General features: G+C 45.3%; 1 protein-coding gene across 1 annotated transcript in view; it reads left to right on the forward strand.

The window, feature by feature from the left end:
* LOC130342148 (reticulon-4 receptor-like 2) overlaps positions 1-22,654 on the forward strand; it is a 49,036-nt gene that overhangs the window by 14,674 nt on the left and 11,708 nt on the right. The gene's annotated exons all lie outside the window — the stretch shown is intronic.

Here is a 22,654-nt window from a genome sequence, read left to right on the forward strand (position 1 = left end):
GAAAATAAGTTCTTCTTTAGAACCTAAAAACTCCCTTGAAAGTGAAGGCTGGAGGTAAGAAAATAAGTTTTGGGTTCTTGAAGATGTAGTGGCGTAGCATGGGTTAATGCAAGCACTGGACCTCTAGCCTGGCCTGAGCAGCATTGCATACACTGGATACACCACCACTTAGTGCTGTACAGGAGCAGGGAGTCTGGACATAGAAAGGAGTCCCTGCTCCTGCATGTTCTATGACACACTGTGCCAATGCCTCTCCGCTCACAACAGTAAGTGCACCGGCGCTCGCCTAACCTCACTGCGAGAAAAACGGTCCTGTATTCAGTGGCGAAGCATAAACTATATACATCGCTTCTCACTTTTCATTTTGTTGGCTAGGTACAAGAGCTCCCTTCCAACCACTATTTGGCCGTATTACTTACACTTAGTGGGGCCGTAAATCTCTGATATCTGTGGTTGGATTGTTCTTATACAATTCATCACCAATCTACGGTCCACGGGGAGCCCCACTGTTCCCACTCACAACCCCCACTTGATTCCTAGTTTTTCCCCAGAGATAACTCGTGCCAACCATGTCTGGCAGCCGCTTATACACCATAAGAAAACATGCTTTGTTGTGCTGAATGAGTTTATGGGGGAGTGATGGAACACATCTGTCATCAGGGACCATGTGTAAGAAGCTTTTAGATATGACTTAAGTTTCTTTAAAGCATTTTTTGCTTCTTATGTTCTTACACCATCCTTACTTCTGACACCATCCAAATCAACCGTGCACCTACCAGATGATCTAAACCTCCCGGGTTAGAAATCAGCTTAGATGGTTCAGGAGAGAAATGTCAGGAGCTACAAAATGGAGATTATATAACAAAAATACAAAAATAACAATAGCGGAATCCAGAGACTTGAACACACACAGAGCCATGGATCAGGAGCAAAAGTGTGTGTTCAGGAACAGCCCAGGTCGGGATACCAGAAATCAGCATAGTTTGAAGTCAGGACCAGAATCAGGAACCAGTGTGGTTGTCAGCCAGGACAGGGTCCTACACGGAATCACAGTAATAGCAGGAATGCGCTGGAAATCAAAGACCCTGCAAGGGCAGAGGAAGTCTAAACTGCTGCAGCTTAAAAAGCCAGGGCCCAGCAGGGAATTTCTAATTAAAACATATTAGAAAAATATTTTTAGACCAACATAAGCACAATGCAAAAATAAATAAAAGTACATTTACAGGAGTCCAAAAACTTTAAGACTATCTCCTGTGAAGAAAAGGCTAACATTCCCCTATGGGTTCTCATATGATTCCTTGTTAAATTCAACTCACACTGCTCAAGAATCAGTTAAGGAAATAACATAAGGGCTGTTAATCTTCAGTCTCCTATGTTTCTAAGTCTTAACCCTAAAGCCTTTAAACACTTGAGCCCCTAAACTGTTAACCATAGAGACCCTAAACTCTAATCTCTGGAGTCCTTAAACTGTAGTGCAGCTTAACTCGAAACCATATAGAGTACCTAAACTGTTTACCAAAGAAACCCCAAACTGTAAACTATAGAGAACCTAAACTGTAGTGCACTTAAACTCTAAACCATGTAGAAAACCTAAACCATATAGAACACCTAATCTCTAAAATATATAGAACACCTAAACTCTAAACCAGATAGAGCACCTAATCTCTAAACCATATAGAACATCTAAACTCTAAACCATATAGAGCACCTAAACTCTAAACCATATAGAACACCTAAACTCTAAACCATATAGAACACCTAATCTCTAAAATATATAGAACACCTAAACTCTAAACCAGATAGAGCACCTAATCTCTAAACCATATAGAACATCTAAACTCTAAACCATATAGAGCACCTAAACTCTAAACCATATAGAGCACCTAAACTCTAAACCATATAGAACACCTAATCTCTAAACCATATAGAACATCTAAACTCTAAACCATATAGAACACCTAAACTCTAAACCATATAGAACACCTAATCTCTAAACCATATAGAACACCTAATCTCTAAACCATATAGAACATCTAAACTCTAAACCATAAAGAACACCTAAACTCTAAACCATATAGAACACCTAAACTCTAAACCATATAGAACACCTAAACTCTAAACCATATAGAACACCTAAACTCTAAACCATAAAGAACACCTAAACTCTAAACCATATAGAACACCTAAACTCTAAACCATATAGAACACCTAAACTCTAAACCATATAGAGCATCTAAACTCTAAACCATATAGAACACCTAAACTCTAAACCATAAAGAACACCTAAACTCTAAACCATATAGAACACCTAAACTCTAAACCATAAAGAACACCTAAACTCTAAACCATATAGAACACCTAAACTCTAAACCATATAGAACACCTAAACTCTAAACCATATAGAGCATCTAAACTCTAAACCATATAGAACACCTAAACTCTAAACCATAAAGAACATCTAAACTCTAAACCATATAGAACATCTAAACTCTAAACCATATAGAACACCTAAACTCTAAACCATATAGAACACCTAAACTCTAAACCATATAGAACATCTAAACTCTAAACCATATAGAACACCTAAACTCTAAACCATATAGAACACCTAAACTCTAAACCACATAGAACACCTAAACTCTAAACCATATAGAACACCTAAACTCTAAACCATATAGAACACCTAAACTCTAAACCGCATAGAACACCTAAACTCTAAACCATATAGAACACCTAAACTCTAAACCATATAGAACACCTAAACTCTAAACCATATAGAACACCTAAACTCTAAATCATATAGAACACCTAAACCCTAAACCATATAGAACACCTAAACTCTAAACCATATAGAACACCTAAACTCTAAACCATATAGAACACCTAAACTCTAAACCATATAGAACATCTAAACTCTAAACCATATAGAGCACCTAAACTCTAAACCATATAGAACACCTAAACTCTAAACCATATAGAACATCTAAACTCTAAACCATATAGAACACCTAAACTCTAAACCATATAGAACACCTAAACTCTAAACCATATAGAACACCTAAACTCTAAACCATATAGAACACCTAAACTCTAAACCATATAGAACACCTAAACTCTAAACCGCATAGAACACCTAAACTGTAAACCATATAGAACACCTAAACTCTAAACCATAAAGAACACCTAAACTCTAAACCATATAGAACACCTAAAATCTAAACCATATAGAACACCTAAACTCTAAACCATATAGAGCATCTAAACTCTAAACTATATAGAACACCTAAACTCTAAACCATAAAGAACATCTAAACTCTAAACCACATAGAACACCTAAACTCTAAACCACATAGAACACCTAAACTCTAAACCATATAGAACATCTAAACTCTAAACCATACAGAACACCTAAACTCTAAATCATAAAGAACACCTAAACTCTAAACCATATAGAACACCTAAACTCTAAACCATATAGAACACCTAAGCCCTAAACCATATAGAACACCTAAACTGTAAACCATATAGAACACCTAAACTCTAAACCATATAGAACACCTAAACTCTAAACCATATAGAACATCTAAACTCTAAACCATATAGAGCATCTAAACTCTAAATCATAAAGAACACCTAAACTCTAAACCATATAGAACACCTAAACTCTAAACCCTATAGAACACCTAAACACTAAACCATATAGAACACCTAAACCATATAGAACACCTAAACACTAAACCATATAGAACACCTAAACCATAAAGAACATCTAAACTCTAAACCATATAGAACATCTAAACTCTAAACCATATAGAACACCTAAACCCTAAACCATATAGAGCACCTAAACTCTAAACCATATAGAACACCTAAACTCTAAACCCTATAGAACACCTAAACACTAAACCATATAGAACACCTAAACCATATAGAACACCTAAACCTTAAACCATATAGAACACCTAAACCCTAAACCATATAGAACACCTAAACCCTAAACCATATAGAACATCTAAACTCTAAACCATATAGAACACCTAAACCATATAGAACACCTAAACCCTAAACCATATAGAACACCTAAACCCTAAACCATATAGAACACCTAAACCATATAGTGCACCTAAACTCTAAACCATATAGAACACCTAAACTCTAAACCATATAGAACATCTAAACTCTAAACCATATAGAACACCTAAACTCTAAACCATAAAGAACACCTAAACCATATAGAACACCTAAACCCTAAACCATATAGAACACCTAAACTCTAAACCATATAGAACACCTAAACTCTAAACCATATAGAACACCTAAACTCTAAACCATATAGAACATCTAAACTCTAAACCATATAGAACATCTAAACTCTAAACCATATAGAACACCTAAACTCTAAACCATAAAGAACATCTAAACTCTAAACCATATAGAACACCTAAACCATATAGAACACCTAAACCCTAAACCATATAGAACACCTAAACCATATAGAACACCTAAACTCTAAACCATATAGAACACCTAAACCCTAAACCATATAGAACATCTAAACTCTAAACCGCATAGAACACCTAAACTCTAAACCATATAGAGCATCTAAACTCTAAACCATATAGAACACCTAAACTCTAAACCATATAGAACACCTAAACCCTAAACCATATAGAACACCTAAACTCTAAACCATATAGAACACCTAAACTCTAAACCATATAGAACATCTAAACTCTAAACCATATAGAACACCTAATCTCTAAACCATATAGAACACCTAATCTCTAAACCATATAGAACACCTAAACTCTAAACCATATAGAACACCTAAACTCTAAACCATATAGAACATCTAAACTCTAAACCATATAGAACATCTAAACTCTAAACCATATAGAACATCTAAACTCTAAACCATATAGAACACCTAAACTCTAAACCATATAGAACACCTAAACTCTAAACCATATAGAACATCTAAACTCTAAACCATATAGTGCACCTAAACCCTAAACCATATAGAACACCTAAACTCTAAACCATATAGAACATCTAAACTCTAAACCATATAGTGCACCTAAACCCTAAACCATATGGAATACCTAAACTCTAAACCATATAGAACACCTAAACCCTAAACCATATGGAATACCTAAACTCTAATTACTTCTCATTGCTCGTTCTCCTGACTGATGGAGATCTGAACACTCAGACCACCGCTGATCAAAACTTTTTATGTGTTTTTAGAACATGTTAAATGTTTTTCCAGGTGACAGTTCCCATTTAAACTATGGAGTCTCTAAACTCTAAATCCTAGAGCCCTAAATGCTAAACCCTTGTGTTTTAATCCCTACGTTATAGAGACCTAAGCTCCAAATCCTAGAGCTCCTAAACACTAAATCCTAGAGAGCGTCTTTAACAGGTTAACATCTTGTCTTCTTCTCCTAACGCTGCCCCCCCCCCCCCCCATACCACCCACTTATCATTTCCACGAGATGAGATCACACTATGATGCTTCTTGCAAAAACATAATTCCATTATGACTGGATTCTTCTGCTTCTGCAGAACGCGTCCATTGAATATTCATTCGTCTCATGTTCCTAGATGCTAATCTTTATGTTCCTATTGGTTTCATCCTTTAGTTATTTTTATTCAACTGCACAATTTACAAAAGGTTAAGAGTACAGTCCAATAAAGGGAAAACCAGACCACTTGGGTCTCCATGACAGTAATAAGTAATAGGTCCCATCTGTGGCCGGAGTCCGGAGCAAAAATACTGAAATCAAAAAGATGAACAAGCGAAATTCAGCGAAGACCCTGAATGGTCCTGTAGATACTGGATCATGTGAACGGGGACAAGATTTCCAAAAATCTTTGAAGGAAAAGAGAAAGGAATGAGTGGAGAAAGAAGAGAGGACACAAGACAAGATCTAACAGGGACCGATGTACAGTGGAGCAAAAAAGTATTTAGTCAGCCCCCAATTGTACAAGTTCTCCCCCTTATAAAGATGAGGCTGTAATTATCATCATAGGTTATAACCTCAACTATGAGACAGAATGAGATAAATCCATAAATCACATTGTCTGATTATTAAAGAATTTATCTGCAAATTATGGTGAAAAATAAGTATTTGGTGAATAATAAAAGTTCATCTTAATACTTTGTTATATCCCCTTTGTTGGCAATGACAGAGGTCACATGTTTTCTGTCTTCACAAGGTTCTCACACACTGTTGGTAATGACAGAAGTCACATGTTTTCTGTCTTCACAAGGTTTTCACACACTGTTGCTGGTATTTTGGCCCATTCCTCCATGCAGATCTCCTCTAGAGCAGTGATGTTTTGGGGCTGTCGCTGGGCAACACAGACTTTCAACTCCCTCCAAAGGTTTTCTATGGGGTTGAGATCTGGAGACTCTAGGCCACTCCAGGACCTTGAAATGCTTTTTACAAAGCCACTCCTTCATTGCCTAGGCGGTGTGTTTGTGATCATTGTCATGCTGAAAGACCCAGCCACGTTTCCTCTTCAATGCCCTTGCTGATGGAAGGAGGATTTCACTCAAAATCTCACAATACATGGCCCCATTCATTCTTTCCGTTACATGGATCAGTCGTCCTGGTCCCTTTGCTGTAAAACAGCCCCAAAGCATGATGTTTGCACCCCCATGCTTCACAGTAGGTATGGTGTTATTTGGATGAAACTCAGCATTCTTTCTCCTTCAAACACGACAAATTGAGTTTTTACAAAAAAGTTCTACTTTGGTTTCATCTGACCATATGACATTCTCCCAATCCTCTTCTGGAACATCCAAATGCTCTCTAGCAAACTTTATTCACTAGGTCTCTCCATGTGGTTCTGGGATTTTTGCTCACCGTTCTCATGATCATTTTGACACTACGGGGTGAGATCTTGCGTGGAGCCCCAGATGGAGGGAGATTATCAGTGGTCTTGTATGTCTTCCATTCTCTAATAATTGCTCCCACAGTTGATTTCTTCACACCGAGCTGCTTGCCTATTACAGATTGTCTTCCCAGCCTGGTGCAGGTCTACAGTGTTGTTTCTGGTGTCCTTCGCCAGCTCTTTGGTCTTGGCCATAGTGAAGTTTGGAGTGTGACTGTGTGAGGTTGTGGACAGGTGTCTTTTATACTGATAACAAGTTCAAACAGGAGCCATTAATACAGGTAACGAGTGGAGGACAGAGGAGACTCTTAAAGAAGAAGTTACAGGTCTGTGAGAGGCAGAAATCTTACTTGTTTGTAGTTGATCAAATACTTATTTTCCACCATAATTTACAAATAAAGGCCCTCATTTACTAACATGATTCCGACTCTTTTTGTCGGGTTTTGCGCCTAAATTCTGTTGCACGTAAATACCAAAAAGGTGGAAAACACAAAAAAGAAACACAAACCAACACTCCACTCTTAGTAAATGAGCGCCAAAGTCTCTAATAATCAGACAATGTGATTTATGGATTTTTCTCATTCTGTCTCATAGTTGAGGTTATAACCTATGATGGAAATTACAGCCTCATCTTTATAAGGGGGAGAACTTGTACAATTGGGGGCTTTTTTTAACCAAAATGTAGATCTGCAAAGGACGCAAGAACCCCCTCCTATATTGGGGTATCAGCTGGATCATAGACATAGGAAAGGACTTCTTGGGGGGGGGGGGGACACATCTTGGGCACTTCTCCCAAAGGAAATGTTATTTGTACATAACAACACTATGCATATTATTATGTGCACTTAGAAACATGTTTCTGGTCTGTGCTGGGCCATCCCTCAAGCATGTGCATACACAGAGCGGAATGGGCCAGTATGGGCCAGAAACAGTGACCTTTTTGTATATTGCATAATCTGTTGAGTAAGATATATGATGGATGCATTTGATAGTAATTTGGTTCCTGCCAATCTCCACTTCCTGGTACTTGGTGTTGATACACAATGGCTGAGAATGTGCTCTGGTGGATCCCCACTGGGTCAGTCATTGGGGGGGCCAAAACTGTGGTCAGTGACTGGCGGGCCACCACTATGGTCAGTCATTGGCAGGTCACCACTGTAGTGGGTCATTAGATTGTTACCATTGTGGTCAGTTATTGGCAGGTCACCACTGTGGTCGGTCATTGTTGGGTCACCACTGTGGTCAGTCATTGGGTGGTCACCATTGTGGTCAGTTATTGTCAGGTCACCACTGTGGTCAGTTATTGGGTGGTCAACATTGTGGTCAATTATTGGCCGGTCTCCACTGTGGTCGGTCATTTTCGGGTCACCACTGTGGTCAGTCATTGGGTGGTCACCACTGTGGTCAGTCATTGGGTGGTCACCACTGTGATCAGTTATTGGCAGGTCACCACTGTGGTCAGTCATTGTCGGGTCGCCACTGTTGTCGGTCATTGTCAGGTCACCACTGTGGTCAGTCATTGGGTGGTCATCACTGTGGTCAGTCATTGGCCGATCACTATTGTGGTTAATTATTGGTTGGTCGCCACTGTGGTCGGTCATTGGCAGGCTACCACTGTGGTTAGTATTTGGCTGAGCAGGCATTTCCTCTGTGTTGAGACCAAATACCAGGAAGTTAGACCAGGGGGGCGGAGGGTAAAGCTAGATTCATATTATTCAACCAAAAAAAAAACATGTACCACGAGGCAAAGTGTTTATCCACCAACACAAGCATTACGCTGAAGCCCCACAGAATAGCAGGATTGTTGAGGATCATCCAGAAAGGAAGATTGAGGGGGGGGGGGGGGGGGGAGGTGCAGAGGAAACTACTTTGATGACCGGTCCCAAAATACTACTGAGATAGAAAGGGAGGATGATGGCCTTTGGAGAACAGGCTCAATGGGGAGAGTCTGGTTGCATGAAAGTATTTTGTCAAGAGTAGACACTTATCTGAGAAATATGTCATTTCTTTCTGATAGATGAACTTTGAAAATGTTCTGTGGAAAGAGAGAGGGGGGTCCGTGGTAAAACTTTAGTACCTCATCCCACTTACTTTGTATGGACACATCCAGGAGACGTATCTTCACCATAAACTCCTTTTTTACTTCTTTAGATTAGGGCTGTTGGATAGGCAAACAGGCTTGGATTTTGCTCGTACCCAGGACTTATGAAATTGTGGCAAATTTATAGAAGGTTGGCCTGAGTTTTGGACACCTAGACTCACTATTACAGTCTCCTTGTAACAGGAGGTACAGAGCAACGTGTGCCCCTGTGACTCTGGTCAGGACACAACGTTAGTCTCCTTATAGCAGAGCTGTTCTGGCTGCACCAGGGCTAAACTGACCGAAGAAACAAGTTCCACCTCTATTCCCAGACTTGGGGGGGGCATCTCCTGCATCTGTTGGCCAGATGCTTGACATGTGACTGGATTCTGTTCTCTTCCCGTTTTGCAGATAAAATGTCAGACAATTTTATCAAAACATTAACCGTGTGAATGTTGTAAGGAACTCAGTATATCCCTTTTTTATTACCAGGTAAAAACAGGAAAATACATATGCAATATAGAAAATACAGTTACATCAGTCTTCAGCCCTTCAGACACACATTCTACCCATCTGAGTAAGTTAGATGTGTAAAGACTCATGGCAGTAAGCAGGACACTCTCGGAGGTAGTGGATCTGCTGGACATGTGTGGCAGATGACGCGGGTCGTGCCAAGGAGCAGAGTCTAAGCTGCTGCTGGTTTTCACCGGAGCCCGCCGCAAAGCGGGATGGTCTTGCTGCAGCAGGCGGCACCCAGGTCACTACCCCTGGCACGACTCGACCACACAGGAAGCTGAGGTGATGCGAGGCACAGAAGGGATTAGGCAAGACATGGTCTGGATAGCAGGAGGTTCTGGTGGGCAGCACAGGTGCGTAGACAGGAATGTAGCAGGAGGTCAATAGGCAGGCAGCAAGGAGCAAGGTCAGGTAAAATCGATCAACCACCACCCAGATGACAGTGTTATTACGAGAAGGCGGCAGATTGTTAATAAAGTCCATAGCTATGTGGGACCAGGGAGTCTCCAGAATGGGCAAACACTGTAAGAGTCCCGCAAGCCTCTGCCGAGGAGTTTTGGCACAGGTGACACAGGAACGGACAAAATCGGTGACATCGCGTTCAAGATGTGGCCACCAGTAATGCCGGGAAATTAGTTGAAGGGTCTTTTGTATTCCAGGGTGACCATCCAGTAAAGAAGAATGACCCCAATTCAGGACTTTACATCTCAGTTTGAAAGGCACAAAGGAGGTCCCGGGGGGAACTTGCTGGAGATCGTCAGGAGCTGCTGAGATCAATTGTTCTGGAGGAATAGTGTGCCTAGGCATGGAGTCCATTCCAATGACATCGGAGGATCTGGAAAGAGCATCGGCTCTGAAGTTTTTGTTAGCAGGACAAAAATGAATGAAGAAATTAAACCTTGCCTAGTGGTGATTCAATCGCTGAGCAGACTGGAGGTATAGGAGATTCTTATGGTCTGAGTAGATACTGATCGGATGAGAAGGCCCTTCTAACAAATGTCGCCACTCCTCCAGGGCAATCTTAAGAGCAATGAGTTCTCGATCTCCAATGGAGTAGTTCCTCTCTGCAGGCGAGAAGGTCTTAGAAAAGAAACCACAGGTTACAGTTTTGCCCTTGGAGTTTTCTGAAAGAACAGCACTGGCTCCTACGGATGAAGCATCTACTTCCAAAGCAAAGGGTTTCTCCGGATCAAGTCTTGAGAGCACGGAGGCAGAGGCAAACGGTGTCTTTAAGTAAGTAAAGGCCTCTTCGGTCTCAGGAGGCAATTACTTAGGGTTAGAGCTCTTCTTAGTAAGAGTCACTATAGGAGAGACCAAGGATGAGAAATGTGGAATGAACTGACGATAATAATTGGCAAATCCCAGGAAGCGTTGAAGTCCAGTAGGGCGAGGCCAACCTAATACAGCAGTCAGTTTATCAGGGTCCATCTGAAGGCCTTGATGAGAAACAATGTAACCGAGAAACTAAACACTAGACCTCTCGAATAGGCATTTCTCCAGTTTGGCGTAAAGAGGATTCTTCCGGAGGCACAGAAGAACCAGACGAACATGTGATCGATGCTCTTCTAAGTTGGAAGATCAAGATGTCATCAAGATATACGACAACACAGGTGTAGAGAAGATCTCGGAAGATATCGTTGACAAATTCTTGAAAGACGGCTGGAGCATTGCAGAGGCCAAAAGGCATCACGAGATACTCAAAATGACCATCACGGGTATTAAAGGCCGTTTTCCATTCATCTCTCTCGTGGATGCGAATAAGATTATATCCTCCCCGCAAATCCAACTTTGGGAAAACCTTGGCTCCCCGTAGGCCATCAAAAAGTTCAGAGATCACAGGAAAAGGATAGCGATTTTGGATCGTGATCTTGTTAACTCCCCTGTAGTCAATACATGGACAGAGGGAAACATCCTTCTTCCCCACAAAGAAGAAACCAGCTCCAACAGGGGAGGAAGACTTTCGGATAAATCCCTTTTGGAGGTTCACTTGGATATATTTTGCCATGGCTTGTGTCTCAGGAAAAGATAAAGGATAGATTCTTCCTCAAGGAGGCATAGTTTCAGGCTGTAAATCAATGGGGCAGTCGTTAGGATGATGTGGTGGTAGCATCTCGTCCTGCTTTTCACAGAATACATCTGAAAAATCTTGATATGGGAGGGGCAGAACAGGCATTGGAGGAAGAGAGGAGACAGCTTTTGACTGGACTAGCACAAGACAGTGATTTAGGCAAAACTGTCCCCAGCTTTTAATTTCACCGGATTTCCAGTCAAGTTGTGGAGAATGACGTTTAAGCCATGGAAGACCGAGAAGAAGCTCCGAACTACAATGTAGCACATAGTACTCAATGTTTTCCTTGTGCAAGGCTCCTACTTGCATGACGAGAGGCTCAGTGCGGAATAGCACCTTACAGTCCAAATTTTGTCCATTAACAGAAGAAATATACAGGGGCTTAGCAAGCTGAGTCACATGAAGTTGATGTTTATGGACCAAGGAAGAGTCAATGAAGTCGCCAGCAGAACCAGAGTCCATAAATGCAGAAACGAAGAATGAAGACTTGGCAGAAGTGTAGACTTGAACAGGGATGGTTAATCGAGGAGAGGTAGTATTCACACCTAGGGACATCTCTTCCATGTGTCCTAGATGCAAGCGTTTCCGGGACGCTGGGGCCGAAAAACACAGTCTTTGACAAAGTGCTCCGGACTGGCACAATTTAGGCACAAATTCTCATTTTGTCATCGGGATCTTTCCAGCTGCGTTAAGCGAGAATGGTCCACATCCATAGCCTTTTCGGCAAGAGGCAAAGAAGACTGTAGAGGTGGACGATAGAACACGGGTTCCATGCAAGGAAATCACCGTGTTCTGGCAGGTTCTCTCTCCATGCGAAGTTCTTCCTGCCTCTCGGCAAAACGCACATCAATTCGAGTAGCTAAATGGATTAGTTCATACAGGGTAGACGTAGGATCTCGTGCAGCGAGAGCATCCTTAATTCTACTGAATAGTCCTTTTTTGAATGTAGCACACAAGGCCTCATCGTTTTAAGCCAAGTCTGAGTCTAGAGTGCGGAACTGAACCGCATAGTCGCTGAAAGAAGAGTTCCCTTGGCAGAGGTTCAGTAGAGCCGTCACGGCAGAGGAGGTTTGTGCGGGTTCTCCAAATACACTGCGGAATTCAGCATGGAAGGCCTACAGGTTAGAGTAAACCGGATCATTACAATCCCAGAGAGATGTAGCCCCAGCCAGGGCTTTTCCAGACAAAAGACTGACCACAAACGCCACCTTAACTCGTTCCATCGGGAACTGATCCGCCATGAGTTCCAGATGCATGGAACACTGAGTCACGAAGCCTCTACACATCTTTGGATCACCATCATACTTCGTGGGTAAGGGTAAACGAAGCTTGGATCCGAAAGGAGCTGCAGGAACAGGTGGAGAGACAGGAGCAGGTTGCGGCTGCTGCTGTTGCTGCTGCATGGCTAGAATCTGTTGCACAATTGACTCAGTTGTTGCACCTGATGGGCAAAGCAGGATGGGCAAAGTGGGATGGTCTTGCTGCGGCAGGAGGCACCCAGGTCATTACCCCTGGCACAACACGACCACACAGGTGGCTGAGGTGATGCGAGGCACAGAAAGAATAGGCAAGATGTGGTCTGGATAGCAGGAGGTCAGGGCGGGTGGCAAAGGTGCGTAGACAGGAACGTAGCAGGAGGTCAACAGGCAGGCGACAAGGAGCAAGGTCAGGTCAGGGAATGACAGGGTCTGGAACACGGCAAGGTAACACAGAAATGCTTTCTCTTGGCACTAGGGCAACAAAGATTTGGCAGGGAGTGATGGGAGGTGCAGATATTTATAATAAACAGTGCAGGTGCAAACCATAATTATGGGCCAGCACTCATATGGACATTCTGTGGTGAGAACATAGCCTTAGGCACAGTCATAATTCATAGTGTCGTGGAATTGATGACATCATGTGTAGAGGAGGAGCGGTGCCAAGACCAGAGCAACCAATCAGATCGCTTTTTCAATTTTTCACAGGTCTCAACAAAATGTTTTTAAAAATGAAAGAAGGAATTGGATTGGTTGCCATTGGAAACTGCACCATGCTTCCTCTACACGTTTTCAGAATTCTCCAGAGACATAATTGCACCATGCGCGTGGCGTAAATTCATACACGTTCTTCAAATCAGCTGCAAAGCCAAAACAAAACAAAAAATTAGCATCAGACATCTACAAGGATAAAAAAAAAGTGATTAAAAAATTAAAAAAAATTAGGGATCACTGGGATTAGACTGTATTATTTTAGAATTGTATATATCATTAGATTATTATACGTAGGAAGCATAAACAGACAGATCCGCACTCACCACCGGGTTTGGCACGAGACGTTCCCATGTGGAGACGGCCACGGGATCAGAGTGACGGCATCGCTTTGTGCGCTCAGAGGCGATAAACGGCTATTTCGCGCACTTGCGCTTCATCCGGCCCTGAGGGCCGGATGAAGCGCAAGTGCGCGAAATAGCCGGTTATCGCCTCTGACTGCACAAAGTAATGCCGTCGCTCTGATCCCGTGGCCGTCTCCACATAGGTACGTCTAGTGCCAAACCCAGTGGTGAGTGCGGATCTGTCTGTTTATGCTTCCTACCTATGACATTGCTAGCTATCCTTTCCATCTATTCTAGCACCACCACCCGGCCAGTTTCTGTTTGATTGGCTCAGCTGTTCTTTTCTACCTTGCTGGATACAGTGGTCCCTCAACGTACGATGGTAATCTGTTCCAAATGGACCATTGTATGTTGAGGGAACCGTGCAATGGAAAGTATAGGAAGTTATACTCACCTGTCCCCGCCGCTCCGGACCGTCACCGCTCGTCACCACTGCCCTGGATGTCGCCCTCCATCGCTGTTGCCACGTCCCCGTGGTGTCCCCTTCATCCTCGCTCTCTGTCGCCGCCATCACGTCACTACGCACGCTGCTCCTATTGAATGACGGGACGGCATGCGCGGCGACGTGATGACGACGAAGGAGAGCGACGGTGATGAAGGGGATCCCGAAGAGGGTGCTCCGGAGCCCCGAGGACAGGTAGGAGACCATCATCGGAGCACACGGCGCACCGTAAACGGCTATCCAGTGGCAGCTGAAGCAGTCTGCGCTGCCGGATAGCCGTTTATGCGATGGCGCCGACATACAAAAGCATCGTATGTTGATGCTGCCTTCACCATGCGGTGGCCTCTGAGAGTGATCGTATGCTGAAATGATCGTATGTCGGGGCCATCGTAGGTCGGGGGGTCACTGTATATTATATATGGTATGTCGGGGCCATCGTAGGTCGGGGGGTCACTGTACTTTATTCCTTTGACTCGGTTATATCGTTTGGCGCTGTCCACTTTTTCTCTACCCGCACGTTTATTATTACATTATTACCCTTCAGATTAAAGCTAAAATGTCATTTGAAACGTAAACAGCGCTGTGTCGCATGGTACTTCCCGGATAAAAGGCTTCCTAGTAACTATTTAGATTGGATTTCCGCCAGGTCCGACATTGCGGCATATTTTCCGTTGATGCTACTTTTTTTTTAGACTTTCCAATAGAAGTCTCATTTGATTGATTTATTGATTTATTTTAATAATCGATTAGTTGTCGATTATTTTATCGATTAATCGGAAAAAATGTCAAAATGCCAAAAAAAAGGGGTTCAGCTGATTCTACTTGGAAAAACTATGTACAATGGCCATATTAAAAGTTTCTAGCTTGTGATGTCACCAAACAGCAGCAATTTAGGATTTTTTTTTTACGTTTACGCCGGCTGCTGTCATTATTAATGATCCTGTACAGAAACCAGCGTAAATCTGATACCGCCGCATGGGTAACGGTCTGAACAATTAAAAGAAAATGTTAATGATTCACTAATATTTTAATGGTTCATACAGTTAGCCATGCGGCAGTATCAAAAATATGTAAAAAAAAAAAAAAAATGTAATAGACCGCAGCCCCCACCCTTGTAGACAGCCGGGCCCCCCTTTAGACCGCCGCCCCCACCATTGTATACAGCAGGGCCCCCCTTTAGAGAGCAGGGACCCCCTTTAGACTGCAGCCCCCACCCTTATAGACAGCAGGGCTCCCCTTTAGACGGCAGGGCCTTCCTTTAGACCGCAGCCCCCACCCTTATAGACAGCTCACCTGCAGCTGTCCTCTGTTGGGGCTGCCGATCTGCTGCACGGTTCTAGCGTCCGCATCATGTCGTCCTATGGAGGAGCATGTGACACACACGTCACTCTGCTTCCTCTGTAACGTTACGCCGGGCGCAGGGAGGAGTGGAGTGACTTGTATGTCACATGCTCCTTCATAGGACTACATGATGCGGACGCTAGAACCGTGCAGCGGAGCGGCAGCCCCGACAGAGGACAGCTGTAGGTGAGCTGTCTACAAGGGTGGGGGCTGCGGTCTAAAGGGGGGCCCTGCTACCGCCGCCACCCCACATGTCCCCGCTGCTGCCTTGCTCCTATCGCCCCGCCGGGACATGCCTATTTTCTGCTGCTCATCTGTGTACCCGACGTAGATGAGCAGCACGTCCCGGCGCTGCGCTGATTGCACTAGGAGCAGGGCGGCGGCGAGGACATGTCGGGCGGCGGTGAATAAACGAATGAATGTAGCCTATATTCGGGACATGTCAGATTCATCCATTCACTGCCGCCACTGACGGCAAACAACGAATCGGGCGATTATTCGATAACGATCCGTTATCGATTTTAATGGATTACATAGATTAATCGTTGCAGCCCTAATTGATTCCTGACGGCTGCATTTTATCCTCTATTGTAGACACTTTACTATTTCTACCGGAGAAGGGTCTAAAGTAAAAGTCTCATAACAGTCTCAACTAAAAAGACTGAGACTTTCTGAGAGACAAATAAAGACGTCTAAACAGTTTGATCGATCTCCCCCGTATATGGTGTAAATGAGATAATTATGTTGTCTATTGAATTGGCTCCGTACACAGAATGGGGGGAGGGGACCTGCTCTCTGTCCAGACGGTGCGGCCTCGGCGGTGAGGAGTCGCGTTACCTGATAAATAAATGAAGTGGAAACAACGCTCCGGTTTCGGGTTTGCGTAGGGAACAAAGTCTTTTACTGATTTATATTTAATGAACGATAATTTGTGCTGTATATTGTACCGTCAGGCTTTGTGCGATTGTAATTTATTGTACGACGTGTAATGACGTCTGAATGACGAATAAAGCTCTTTAGAAATATCATAACAATATGGGCAGATTAAATGGAGCTGGCCCTAAACCTGTATACAGTATATACTACTAGTCTGAGGCCATTGGGCTGCGACAACTCTGACTATATACAATTTCGTCTTCAGTTTAGAGTCTTGTTCACACTGAGATGCCAAATAGAGAATGGTGAGGGGGACTGGGGCAGATTGTCGTCTTGTGGGATGTTTCCCGTATATGGTGGTCAGTACTCACCAGAAGTGTTTAAAGGAAGGATAACCAGTGATAAGGGACAGGGTCATGGAGCCCGGAGAAGGACAATCAGTCTTATGAAACAGGGTCATGGGGCCCAAGTAAGGACAACCAGTGATATGGGACAGGGTCATGGGGCCCAAGTAAGGACAACCAGTGATATGGGACAGGGTCATGGAGCCCGAAGAAGGACAATCAGTCTTATGAAACAGGGTCATGGGGCCCAAGTAAGGACAACCAGTGATACGGGACAGGGTCATGGGGCCCAAGTAAGGACAACCAGTGATAGGGGACAGGGTCATGGGGCCCAAGTAAGGACAACCAGTGATACGGGACAGGGTCATGGGGCCCAAGTAAGGACAACCAGTGATACGGGACAGGGTCATGGGGCCCAAGTAAGGACAACCAGTGATATGGGACAGGGTCATGGGGCCTAAGGAAGGACAACCAGTGATATGGGACAGGGTCATGGAGCCCGAAGAAGGACAATCAGTCTTATGAAACAGGGTCATGGGGCCCAAGTAAGGACAACCAGTGATAGGGGACAGGGTCATGGGGCCCAAGTAAGGACAACCAGTGATACGGGACAGGGTCATGGGGCCCAAGTAAGGACAACCAGTGAAAGGGGACAGGATCTTGGGGCACAAGTAAGGGAAACCAGTGATACGGGACAGGGTCATGGGGCCCAAGTAAGGACAACCAGTGATAGGGGACAGGGTCATGGGGCCCAAGTAAGGACAACCAGTGATAGGGGACAGGGTCATGGGGCCCAAGTAAGGACAACCAGTGATACGGGACAGGGTCATGGGGCCCAAGTAAGGACAACCAGTGATACGGGACAGGGTCATGGGGCCCAAGTAAGGACAACCAGTGAAAGGGGACAGGATCTTGGGGCACAAGTAAGGGAAACCAGTGATACGGGACAGGATCTTGGGGCCCAAGTAAGGACAACCAGTGATACGGGACAGGATCTTGGGGCACAAGTAAGGACAACCAGTGATAAGGGACAGAGTCATGGGGCCCAAGTAAGGACAACCAGTGATATGGGACAGGGTCATGGGGCCCAAGTAAGGACAACCAGTGATAGGGGACAGGGTCACACATCTATATACAGGAAATATATGGCTGACATCATTCGTGCCTTCCTGCAGCACAATAATAAATGCAAAGAATCTACTAGATGAGCGACGTCCACGTGGAGCAGTGGCTGCCGCCTACTCCAGAGGAGTCCAGAAGGCTTTGTGTAACATAAGGGTTAGGAATGACCCCAGTACACGGGTCCCCGTTCACCTGATGTGGGCCAAAATGTGTAATTTTAGAGTTCATTGGGGACATAGGCATCTGGGTTTGGTGAATGGTCAGTGTGGACCTCCACATGTTTTTACTGTGGGACCCTCTATGATGAACGGATTCAGTGGCATCTGGTATAGGTGGGATGTATACATCGGGGGCTCCCCCAGCTAACTCTGTGGGACATTACTGTGGGACCCTCTATGATGAACAGATTCAGTGGCATCTGGTATAGGGGGGATGTATACATCGGGGGCTCCCCCAGCTAACTCTGTGGGACATTACTGTGGGACCCTCTATGATGAACGGATTCAGTGGGATCTGGTATAGGGGGGATGTATACATCGGGGGCTCCCCCAGCTAACTCTGTGGGACATTACTGTGGGACCCTCTATGATGAACAGATTCAGTGGCATCTGGTATAGGGGGGATGTATACATCGGGGGCTACTCCAGCTGACTCTGTGGGACATTACTGTGGGACCCTCTATGATGAACGGATTCAGTGGCATCTGGTATAGGGGGATGTATACATCGGGGGCTCCCCCAGCTGACTCTGTGGGACATTACTGTGGGACCCTCTATGATGAACAGATTCAGTGGGATCTGGTATAGGGGGGATGTATACATCGGGGGCTCCCCCAGCTGACTCTGTGGGACATTACTGTGGGACCCTCTATGATGAACGGATTCAGTGGCATCTGGTATAGGTGGGATGTATACATCGGGGGCTCCCCCAGCTAACTCTGTGGGACATTACTGTGGGACCCTCTATGATGAACAGATTCAGTGGCATCTGGTATAGGGGGGATGTATACATCGGGGGCTCCCCCAGCTGACTCTGTGGGACATTACTGTGGGACCCTCTATGATGAACGGATTCAGTGGCATCTGGTATAGGGGGATGTATACATCGGGGGCTCCCCCAGCTGACTCTGTGGGACATTACTGTGGGACCCTCTATGATGAATGGATTCAGTGGCATCTGGTAGAGGTTGGATGTATACATCGGGGGCTCCCCCAGCTGACTCTGTGGGACATTACTGTGGGACCCTCTATGATGAACGGATTCAGTGGCATCTGGTAGAGGTTGGATGTATACATCGGGGGCTCCCCCAGCTGACTCTGTGGGACATTACTGTGGGACACTCTATGATGAACGGATTCAGTGGCATCTGGTATAGGGGGGATGTATACATCGGGGGCTCCCCCAGCTGACTCTGTGGGACATTACTGTGGGACCCTCTATGATAAAGGGATTCAGTGGCATCTGGTATAGGGGGGATGTATACATCGGGGGCTACTCCAGCTGACTCTGTGGGACATTATTGTGGGACCCTCTATGATAAAGGGATTCAGTGGCATCTGGTATAGGGGGGATGTATACATCGGGGGCTACTCCAGCTGACTCTGTGGGACATTACTGTGGGACCCTCTATGATGAACAGATTCAGTGGCATCTGGTATAGGGGGGATGTATACATCGGGGGCTCCCCCAGCTGACTCTGTGGGACATTACTGTGGGACCCTCTATGATGAACGGATTCAGTGGCATCTGGTATAGGTGGGATGTATACATCGGGGGCTCCCCCAGCTGACTCTGTGGGACATTACTGTGGGACCCTCTATGATGAACGGATTCAGTGGCATCTGGTATAGGGGGGATGTATACATCGGGGGCTCCCCCAGCTGACTCTGTGGGACATTACTGTGGGACCCTCTATGATGAACGGATTCAGTGGCATCTGGTATAGGTGGGATGTATACATCGGGGGCTCCCCCAGCTAACTCTGTGGGACATTACTGTGGGACCCTCTATGATGAACAGATTCAGTTGTATCTAGTATAGGGGGGATGTATACATTGGGGGCTCCCCCAGCTGAATACTGTAGATCTGTGTATGCTCCACCCCTCAGTGCTATGTCTAGTGTAGGCCTGGAGGGGCAGTATACTGTAGATCTGTGTATGCTCCGCCCCCTCAGTGTTATGTCTAGTGTAGGCCTGGAGGGGCAGTATACTGTAGATGTGTGTATGCTCCACCCCTCAGTGCTATGTCTAGTGTAGCCCTGGAGGGGCAGTATACTGTAGATCTGTGTATGCTCCACCCCTCAGTGCTATGTCTAGTGTAGCCCTGGAGGGGCAGTATACTGTAGATCTGTGTATGCTCCACCCCCTCAGTGTTATGTCTAGTGTAGGCCTGGAGGGGCAGTATACTGTAGATCTGTGTATGCTCCACCCCTCAGTGCTATGTCTAGTGTAGCCCTGGAGGGGCAGTATACTGTAGATCTGTGTATGCTCCACCCCCTCAGTGCTATGTCTAGTGTAGGCCTGGAGGGGCAGTATACTATAGATCTGTGTATGCTCCACCCCCTCAGTGCTATGTCTAGTGTAGGCCTGGAGGGGCAGTATACTGTAGATCTGTGTATGCTCCACCCCCTCAGTGTTATGTCTAGTGTAGGCCTGGAGGGGCAGTATACTGTAGATCTGTGTATGCTCCACCCCCTCAGTGCTATGTCTAGTGTAGGCCTGGAGGGGCAGTATACTGTAGATCTGTGTATGCTCCACCCCCTCAGTGTTATGTCTAGTGTAGGCCTGGAGGGGCAGTATACTATAGATCTGTGTATGCTCCACCCCCTCAGTGTTATGTCTAGTGTAGGCCTGGAGGGGCAGTATACTGTAGATCTGTGTCATGCTCCACCCCCTCAGTGCTATGTCATGTGTAGGCCTGGAGGGGCAGTATACTGTAGATATGTGTATGCTCCACCCCCTCAGTGCTATGTCTAGTGTAGACCTGGAGGGGCAGTATACTGTAGATCTGTGTATGCTCCACCCCCTCAGTGTTATGTCTAGTGTAGACCTGGAGGGGCAGTATACTGTAGATCTGTGTCATGCTCCACCCCCTCAGTGTTATGTCTAGTGTAGGCCTGGAGGGGCAGTATACTGTAGATATGTGTATGCTCCACCCCCTCTGTGCTATGTCTAGTGTAGGCCTAGAGGGGCAGTATATTGTAGATCTGTGTATGCTCCACCCCCTCAGTGTTATGTCTAGTGTAGGCCTGGAGGGGCAGTATACTGTAGATCTGTGTATGCTCCACCCCCTCAGTGCTATGTCTAGTGTAGGCCTAGAGGGGCAGTATATTGTAGATCTGTGTATGCTCCACCCCCTCAGTGCTATGTCTAGTGTAGGCCTGGAGGGGCAGTATACTGTAGATCTGTGTATGCTCCACCCCCTCAGTGTTATGTCTAGTGTAGGCCTGGAGGGGCAGTATACTGTAGATCTGTGTATGCTCCACCCCCTCAGTGTTATGTCTAGTGTAGGCCTGGAGGGGCAGTATACTGTAGATCTGTGTATGCTCCGCCCCTTCAGTGTTATGTCTAGTGTAGGCCTGGAGGGGCAGTATACTGTAGATCTGTGTATGCTCCACCCCCTCAGTGTTATGTCTAGTGTAGACCTGGAGGGGCAGTATACTGTAGATATGTGTATGCTCCACCCCCTTAGTGTTATGTCTAGTGTAGGCCTGGAGGGGCAGTATTCTGTAGATCTGTGTATGCTCCGCCCCATCATTGCTATGTCTAGTGTAGGCCTGGAGGGGCAGTATATTGTAGATCTGTGTATGCTCCACCCCCTCAGTGCTATGTCTAGTGTAGGCCTGGAGGGGCAGTATACTGTAGATCTGTGTATGCTCCGCCCCTTCAGTGTTATGTCAAGTGTAGGCCTGGAGGGGCAGTATACTGTAGATCTGTGTATGCTCCGCCCCCCAGTGCTATGTCTAGTGTAGACCTGGAGGGGCAGTATACTGTAGATCTGTGTCATGCTCCGCCCCCTCAGTGTTATGTCTAGTGTAGGCCTGGAGGGGCAGTATACTGTAGATCTGTGTATGCTCCACCCCCTCAGTGCTATGTCTAGTGTAGGCCTGGAGGGGCAGTATACTGTAGATCTGTGTCATGCTCCACCCCCTCAGTGCTATGTCTAGTGTAGGCCTGGAGGGGCAGTATACTGTAGATCTGTGTATGCTCCACCCCCTCAGTGCTATGTCTAGTGTAGACCTGGAGGGGCAGTATACTGTAGATCTGTGTATGCTCCACCCCCTCAGTGCTATGTCTAGTGTAGACCTGGAGGGGCAGTATACTGTAGATCTGTGTATGCTCCACCCCCTCAGTGTTATGTCTAGTGTAGGCCTGGAGGGGCAGTATACTGTAGATCTGTGTATGCTCCACCCCCTCAGTGCTATGTCTAGTGTAGGCCTGGAGGGGCAGTATACTGTAGATCTGTGTATGCTCCACCCCCTCAGTGTTATGTCTAGTGTAGGCCTGGAGGGGCAGTATACTGTAGATCTGTGTATGCTCCACCCCCTCAGTGTTATGTCTAGTGTAGACCTGGAGGGGCAGTATTCTGTAGATCT

Source organism: Hyla sarda, unplaced genomic scaffold (assembly GCF_029499605.1).
Source record: "Hyla sarda isolate aHylSar1 unplaced genomic scaffold, aHylSar1.hap1 scaffold_637, whole genome shotgun sequence".
NCBI classification, from domain to species: domain Eukaryota; kingdom Metazoa; phylum Chordata; class Amphibia; order Anura; family Hylidae; genus Hyla; species Hyla sarda.